This window comes from Solea solea, chromosome 15 (assembly GCF_958295425.1).
Source record: "Solea solea chromosome 15, fSolSol10.1, whole genome shotgun sequence".
In the NCBI taxonomy this organism is placed as follows: domain Eukaryota; kingdom Metazoa; phylum Chordata; class Actinopteri; order Pleuronectiformes; family Soleidae; genus Solea; species Solea solea.
In genome coordinates, this window is record NC_081148.1 from 22,178,829 (window position 1) to 22,186,754 (window position 7,926).

The 7,926-nt window shown below is 43.0% G+C and overlaps 1 protein-coding gene across 3 annotated transcripts in view; it reads right to left on the bottom strand.

Moving 5' to 3' along the window:
• Nucleotides 1–7,178, bottom strand: part of LOC131473585 (inhibitory synaptic factor 2A-like) — a 29,250-nt gene extending 22,072 nt beyond the window's left edge. For 2 of the 3 annotated variants that reach the window (XR_009242191.1, XM_058650877.1), the window contains exons 1-2: nt 7,097–7,178; nt 6,709–6,871 (exon numbers count right to left, since the gene is read on the bottom strand). The gene's annotated coding sequence lies outside the window, so the exon portion shown is untranslated. Of the gene's footprint in view, nt 1–6,708; nt 7,065–7,096 lie in introns of those variants that run through there. The other variant, XR_009242192.1, reaches the window with a different exon arrangement.
• Nucleotides 7,179–7,926: the final 748 nt, after the last annotated feature.

Below are 7,926 nucleotides of genomic sequence, written 5' to 3' on the forward strand. Positions count from 1 at the left end.
GCTCTCCGCTATAGACTCCACATAAAAGCTGATATTGAGCTTCTCCGTATGCATCCACCTGTGAGCTCCCGCTCTGAACTCCCCGGAGGAAATTTATTATCATCACAGACATCACGACAGGTCTTTGCCGCACTGAGTGGACTGACGAGGTCAGAGTATAGCACACCGAATATAAACTGTGGGAGTGGAGGATAAATCAGTTCATTTGATTGAGCGGATGGGGCCACATGGTGTCACACTGGCTGGCTTTGTTGCCTCACAACAAGAAGGCCACTGGTTCGGATACTGAGTGAACAGACAGTGTTTTTTTTTCCCTTTTTTAAAAGAATTTACAGTAAAAAGTGGAAAAAGTTTGAGAAAAACAACTTGGAATCAGTTGCAGTTTAGACTCAAAGTGTCAAACAGTTCCTGCCGTGTGGTTTAGGATGAGCTTCATGAAGCTTTCATGAATTTATTCATGCATTTTTCTAATTGATAACGCAACATGTTGATGCGTCTCATGCAAAGCATAACTTAGATTTAAGACTCACTTTAATTAGTCGTTAAATAGTCACAGATGCCACTGATGCCAATGACATTGCTTGATTTACACTTTTACGTAATTATTCATAAACTACACAGTTACGAGTTAAAATGACTTTCAGGGCTGTTTGTGTTTATTGATTCCCCGTGCGGGGGCTTTGAAATCAATGTCCATATAATCAAATTAGAAATATTGCATTTTCTGTCTCATCTGTGATGAAACACATTTCACAGCCAGTGCATGGGAAACATATAAAGCAGCGAAAGGAAATGAAATGATATCTGATGTGGGTGAAACCAAACACCAAGAAAGAGCTGGTTAATCAGTTTCATGTGACAAGACATGGGTGTGATAAATAAACTCCAATGAATCATTTATTAACAGAAAGGGACAAAAAAAACCCCAGCAAACTACTCATAGTGTTGCTGTTCCTCTGAAAAGTAATCATGTTTTGTCATCCGGCGACAGTGGGAATCTGTCAGTGTGATTGTTGTGGTGAGAACATTTATGCTGACGTTTTCGTATTTCTTCACCGTAGTTACATGTCTGCAAAGAAATGTGTAAAAGGAAAAAGCCATGTGCGGACTAATGATCTATAACTGATCTATATTTTATTTATATCAAACTATCTGAGTGTTTAAAATAGAAAGCTTTTAACGATGGCACCATATCTGCGTATGTCTGAAAGTGACAGCATTGTATGGTGTGTGTATGTGTACTTATTTGTGTACATATTCATTCTTTAGGACCATTTCTGACATATACACTGACCTTGTCAGGACCAGTAATCCTCATTTCTGAGGAACTGGTTAAGATTAGATTTGAATGGTGGAAGTCAAACACATCTTTACTCTCTAATTATTCTGTCTTACATCTAAGGACACTCCTTACTTTGTCCCTTACCAAATATAGACCTAAGTCTAACCCTGGAACAACTTTAAAAGCCACAGCTTTAAACCTCAAGCAGCCGTTTAAATAAAAAAACAAAACCTGGCCAAAAATGTCCTCACACAGTAAAGTCTATAGGTTCTCACAAAGATTTTAGTGCACACACTCACACAGAAGCACAGCAGACAAGGACTAATGATAAAAAAGCACAAGGTTGTATTTCCCGGGACTGCAGCCATATGTCTCACCTTGCACGCTGTCCAGTGTAACCTGACCCTCCGACCCAAACTGTTTAATGAAAATGGAATATATTTAGAGACAACTAATGGTGTGTTCACACCTGATGTTCAGTCACCTGAGACGGAGAACTTAGGCCGTTAAACAACATCCGTCCTCTGGGTTTGGACGGTCTTATCGGTAAATGCCACACTTTCTTTGATTGGTGCAGATGGACTTCATATCAGTGATGAACCGCACCAAAGTTAAATTGCAAGTGGGACAAGACCACTACTTTCAAAGGGTAAAGAGTCAAAGATGTCGGACTGCATTCACAGCAACCAGAATTAACTGCACCAAAAACCTCTCCAGGGTTTGGTTTACTCAATTCCATCTCTCATTTTTACCCTTACAGGCCACACGGTTGGTGTAGTGGTTAGCACTCTTGCCTGTGCAGCAAGAAGACCCAGGTTCCCGACCCGGTCGGAATGAGGGCCTTTCTCCATAGTGTTTGCATGTTCTCCTTGTGTATGTGTGTTTTTTTTTTTCCGGGTTCTCCGGTTTCCAAACACAATCCAAAAACATGCAATATGGGGATTAAGTAAATTAGACACTCTTAATTGACCATAGGTGTGATTGTGAGAGTGGCTGGTTGATCGTCTCTATATGTGGCCCTGTGATGGACTGGTGACCTGTCCAGGGTGTGACCCCGCCTATTGCCCTATGTCAGCTGAGATTGGTACAGCTCCCTACCCTTGGCCCTTGGAACTGAGCTGTGGAACGGGCAGTGGTTAATTTGGGCGAAAATGGGACACCCTTTCAAGAACATTGGCACATGTTTGTGACAGAGATTCAAATAAAAACAAATGTCGTTGTTAGCTGTTGTCACAAAACACAGCTATGCAACATGGTGAACTGTATTAGCTTTATGACACTGACATTAATGTCTTTCGTTATCTCACAATCATCCATTTGCCTTTGAACAATCTAGATTTAAAGGGTTAATTGTACCATCCATCTACACATGAACATGGATAAGTGGATGGCTTTGAGCCTGGTGTAAATGTACCATCAGTATCATCTTCTTTTAGAATCAATGGGATAAGAGAAGCTGCATGCAGTTTCCAATGTCTTCAGTCACTGCAGAGCATTCAGTGCCAGAGGAGAGGGAAAACAAAAACAAAACACCAAGCAATTAGCTCAATCTCATTATATGTGAACAATACGTGCTGTGTATGAATTTACACACAGTTGTTTTGGAATTTGGAGCAGCTGAATTGTATCGAGGTGGTGGTGGTGGAATGTGTTGTGAAACACAGCTCAGTATGCACTTTGATTTCAGCCTAAGTTGTTTGTCAGAAGCAGTTCCGCGGATAAAAGGAATTTGTTTGAGGCCGATTCACATGGGGTGATACTATTTCACAGTGAGGAATACCAATCTTGCACCACTGAAAAGGTAATCACATCTGCAGGAAACGTCTCCTCTATGCACGTGCAATTTCCTATCCAGTCATGTAATGCATATAAAGCGACTAAATGATAATTCACACAAAAGGGAATCAAGAGGAGCCGTTCAGCGATTTATTATTGGAAGTCAGATACAAACAAAGAGAGGGACTGAGAGGAAAGACACTGATGTGACTCATATTCAGATAGTGGTGTGAAAATCTCCTTTGCCTTGTTGTTTTCCGTCTTCTTCTCCTCCTCCTCATCCTCTTCATCTTCTCAGACCAGGCTATATCTCTGCTAATGACCTGAGGTCCTTCCCTGATTTGGCCTCAGCTATCCAAAAGGATTATGAATAATGCATTGACTCTAAAATTGCAAAAGTAATCCTCTGAAATCTCCTTATGTACCCTGGCAGACCACGTTGTCTGCTCCAATTGCCCTTCCGTTCTTCACACTAAAATGTCAAACGTGTGAAAGAAAAGGGGGGGGGGGAATATAAATAAAATTATAATAACACCACATTATTATGATTGATTTAGATTACAATGGTGTGGAAACGTGCCTGTTGATCTGTGCCATATCAGGTCTACAACACTGCTGACTCATGATTTATGCCAAAGCAGAGTGCAGGGGGGAGAGAGAGAGAGAGAGAGACGGAGGCAGAGAGGCACGGCGTTTGCTTTGATCGCCTTTCATCCTTGTCAGGCCGCATCAACGCAATAATTACTGAAGTGCATCTATAGGATATTTGCATAGAGTGTAACAGTCACTCTCATTAATGGCTAAGTAATGTTATCATTGTGGCCTCCCCCCCCCGAAACATAGCAACTGCCACTGCAGCACCATGACCAACTGGACGTATCGCAAACACAGCATGTTCTTCAGTGCCACAGCTTGTCATTCTCAATAATGTGTGCTACGACAATGGTTGTCCTGCGAGGTGCCGCGTCCTCCTTCATGAGAACAGCAGCTAAATGCTGAGCTCATCAGCTCACGTGTGTTCTACACACTACGAGAACAGTGTCCCTGCGACGTGCCCCCCCCCCCCCTTTCAGGACAAGAAATCCCTGTCACTATTGTGCATTGCATTACAATGGCATTGCACCAAGTATGACTTCATAACTACGAGGTAATATCAGCACAGCCTACTGCAGTGGATACCAAGTTATTCCTTTCAGGATTTCTGCACATCTATACATTGTGAACCTACTATATATTGAATATTTGTAACTTTTTATAGCATAAATAAAATGAAATGCAGTAAAAACAAACAGTCAACTGTGAAATTAAATATCCGCAACCACTACAATCAATACAATGCAGATTATTTTCTGTGTGTATTGCAAAGTATTATTGTTTGCCTCATGTTTTAGCAACACAAACTTCCACTGTCATATGTGCATTTTAGGAGCACACCCGAGCAGTCTGGCTTTTAATGAGAGCACTGAGACTCCCTGAAGCTTCGCCATCAGCTCTTTTATTTATTTATTTAGTCAGTTATTCTATTTTATTTTTTTTCAGCCTTAAACTTTGTACTTCTGTGATACAAGACTTCTGGCTTCCTCAGACAGGGAGAGGCTCCTTGCATTTACAGAGAGATAAACACTCAATGTGACCCTCAAAAGTTATGCAGTCGTCTTCCTCCAAAAAAAAAAAGAATAATTTAACGCTGAGTCATCTGTTTTACTTATAGAAATTCCTACGCACTTACAATCAAAAGGACTCTGTGACTTCCTCCATGTAACTTTGGTGCCCCCCAGTGAGGGTCAGCACCCCACCACATCCCCCCACACCCCACACCCCCATTCCACCATCATCCCAGTCTAATGTGAATACACTAATTTTTCTTCATAGCACTTTCTTGTGTGTTTATAAAACTCTTATTTCTCAATTTCAGATCTGTCTTTGCATGGAGTAGGGATTTACCTACATAAATATGGTTTTGCAGATGTACTGGCTTTTATTTTTTACGATATCTGATCTAGTGATTTTGTCCAGTGAACCAATACCAGTAGTGAGTGCAGTATAGTGTCATTCACAGATTATACTGGATTTATTGTTTCTCTAACATCAAATCTGACCATTTTGACCAATATTGGCCTGATACTGAGTATTAGATTGGTTCATCCCCAGTGTATAGTACAATATAGTATTGTATCTTATAGTATAGTATAGATACTATAGCAACAATCTTCACAAGTCCCCTAGATCAAAGATTCTTTATTTCTTCCATCATCTTTGACTCAACTTTTGAAACAATCCCTGCTGTGAGACATCCATAGTCATGGTCATGGTCACGTGCACACACACACACACACACACACACACCTTCTACATCCAGTTGTCATCCTGAGCTATCTGTATCTAACCGGGCTACAGGCTACACCTGTGAAAGTTTGCTTTATGACATTGGCTTAAAAGATTTATCACTGAGCAGCAGTATTTTTTTGTCACGGGGGAATAGGAGCAGGAGGTTTTAAAAAGGCTCCCATCCCTGTATCTCCCGGATGAGAGCACTGGCTGTGAAATGGATCCTTGGGAAGAGTTTAGACACGATGAAATGCAGAAGGCAAGTGCTCTCCTGATAGTGTGGCTCTCTCTTTTTGTATAAAAACGAACATATGTGAAGGTAGACACTTTCCTTCATGAAACAGCCCCCGGTCTTACATCTGTCATGCACTTCTGTGATGAGTACATTTAATTGCACTGTGGGGCACACACATGTACACCCGGGGTGACGTGATGATTAACTCAAAGTGAAAGTGATGCCGAGATGGGCAAAGCCACAGTGTCTTTGCAGCATCAAGCTGCAACTCTGTCTGTTTCCTGCAAATTTAAGTAGTCAAGGAATGACGTGTAGGAAACAGAGGGAGAGCGAGGGAGAGGCTGAGAGCAGATATAAGTACAGCTCTGGATCTGTATGTGATGCAGTGTCCTACAGCTTCCCAGATCACATCATTAATCATGATCGGTCACAAATTCACCCTTCATCAGATTGAGCCTTGAGGAGCGCATCACTCATTGCACACAAATGTCATGCCATGTCATCCACGCCACTTAATGGGGAAGGTGTTCTCCAATAAATGATCAGCCTCCTGACCTTCTATTGCAGTACAATATGCACGAGTCTATTAGTAAGCACCCATCAATAACGTGACCATCAAAGTACACCAATCTCGATCATCATCGACTTATCATCTGATAAATGCTGCATGTCAGTCAAGGACCGCAAAGACACGCATTATGATACAGTGCCATAAATCCAAGTCGTGTCACATTAGCGTTTATCTTCATTTATAATTCTGGGAAAATAATAAAAAAAAACTGATGTAATGTTCTGATTAGTCATTAAACCTTCAACTGCAGAAATGATGCCCCCCACCCCCCACCCCCCTCCCCGAGTTATCCTTATCTGATGCACCAGGGATCATACACATGTGTGCAATACTTTAAGAGCATTTTCTCACAAGTCATGCATTCATCAGATCTCCACTCAAAGACTGAGAGAAAGACAGACACACACACAAAAAGCCAGAGCAGATCAATCCCTTCTGTGCAATATGCAGTATGTGTGCAACTCCACAAAAAAAAGAAGAGGGGGGGGTGGGGGTGTGAAGGAGTACAACTCTTACCTTGAGAAACAGACTAGAGGTGGAAAGGACGAGAAAGCACAGATCCCAGGTAGAGCCAGTGTTCATCCATGAAGTCAGTGCGTGCCGGGGAACCGTCCAGCCTCTGGAGCAGCTCTCACAGGCTGCGGGAGGACAGAGGGAGAGGCAGCCGGTGCAGTGACAGCTGGAGGAGTTGTGGCACATCCAGCAAAAGATTCAGGTTATGGTGATGAAAGAGGGGGGGTGAAAAAAAAAGCAGCAGAAAGACATTGCCTTTCTAAAAAAAACACAACAAAAAAACCTCAATCCTGACTGTCATCAGCCACCCTCCACCCCCACGTCTCCCCCCCCCCATGCACCCCTCATTCAAGCATCACTGACACTCATTCCCTCTTGTCCCTGCACTCACCGGGAATGGGCACTCACACACACAGCGGAGATCTCCATCTCGCGGCGCTGCTGTTGCTGCAATCCCTGTGCATTCGTGATTGAGTGGAGCTATGTGTGTGTGTGTCTGTGTGTGTGAGTAAGGGAGGGAGGGAGGGATGGAGAAGGTGGGCTGGTGGGTGGGTGGCTATGGCAAAGGGGGAGGAAGGAGGAGGAGGAGGAGTGAGGGACAGCACACATGCAGGCTGCTGGGGAAAGTCCAGAGTCGCTGAGCTGCATCATCATTGGCGAAGACCCCCTTAACTTGTCCTCCACAGGCTGGCTTCATTGACACTGAGCTGTTATATAATCTGAAGAGACTGTGCAGGGGGGGGGGGGGGGGTGGCTGCGAAATAATAATGCATTGTGCTTTTAATTGGATGTGTCCTGCACTGCACCCCCCCTTTACTTTCATGTGTCTACACACATTGTTTATGAGAGGTGGTGCAAGGGGTTGAGTCAAGTAGAGGATTAAAAAAAAAAGAAGACGTGTGGTTCATTGTACAGCTGCACAACAGAGGGCAACAGAGGAGGTGGAGAGGCAACAGGACAGCGGTGTTAATGAGAATCTGAGACAAGAGAGAGGATGAAATGAAGTGATGATGATTAGACGGAGGAATGGAAACAGTGAAAGGGAGAGTGGAGAATGTTCACAGGAGAAATGGGAATATTGATTTTAATCTTAATTTTCTCTCCCACACACACAGGCAGACGTCTGTCCATCTTCGCTGGTTTCATGATTCGATTTCGATCATGATTCGATTTGTTTCCGCGATGCGTCGCGCAGCATTGCATCCTCACTTTTCTGTATTA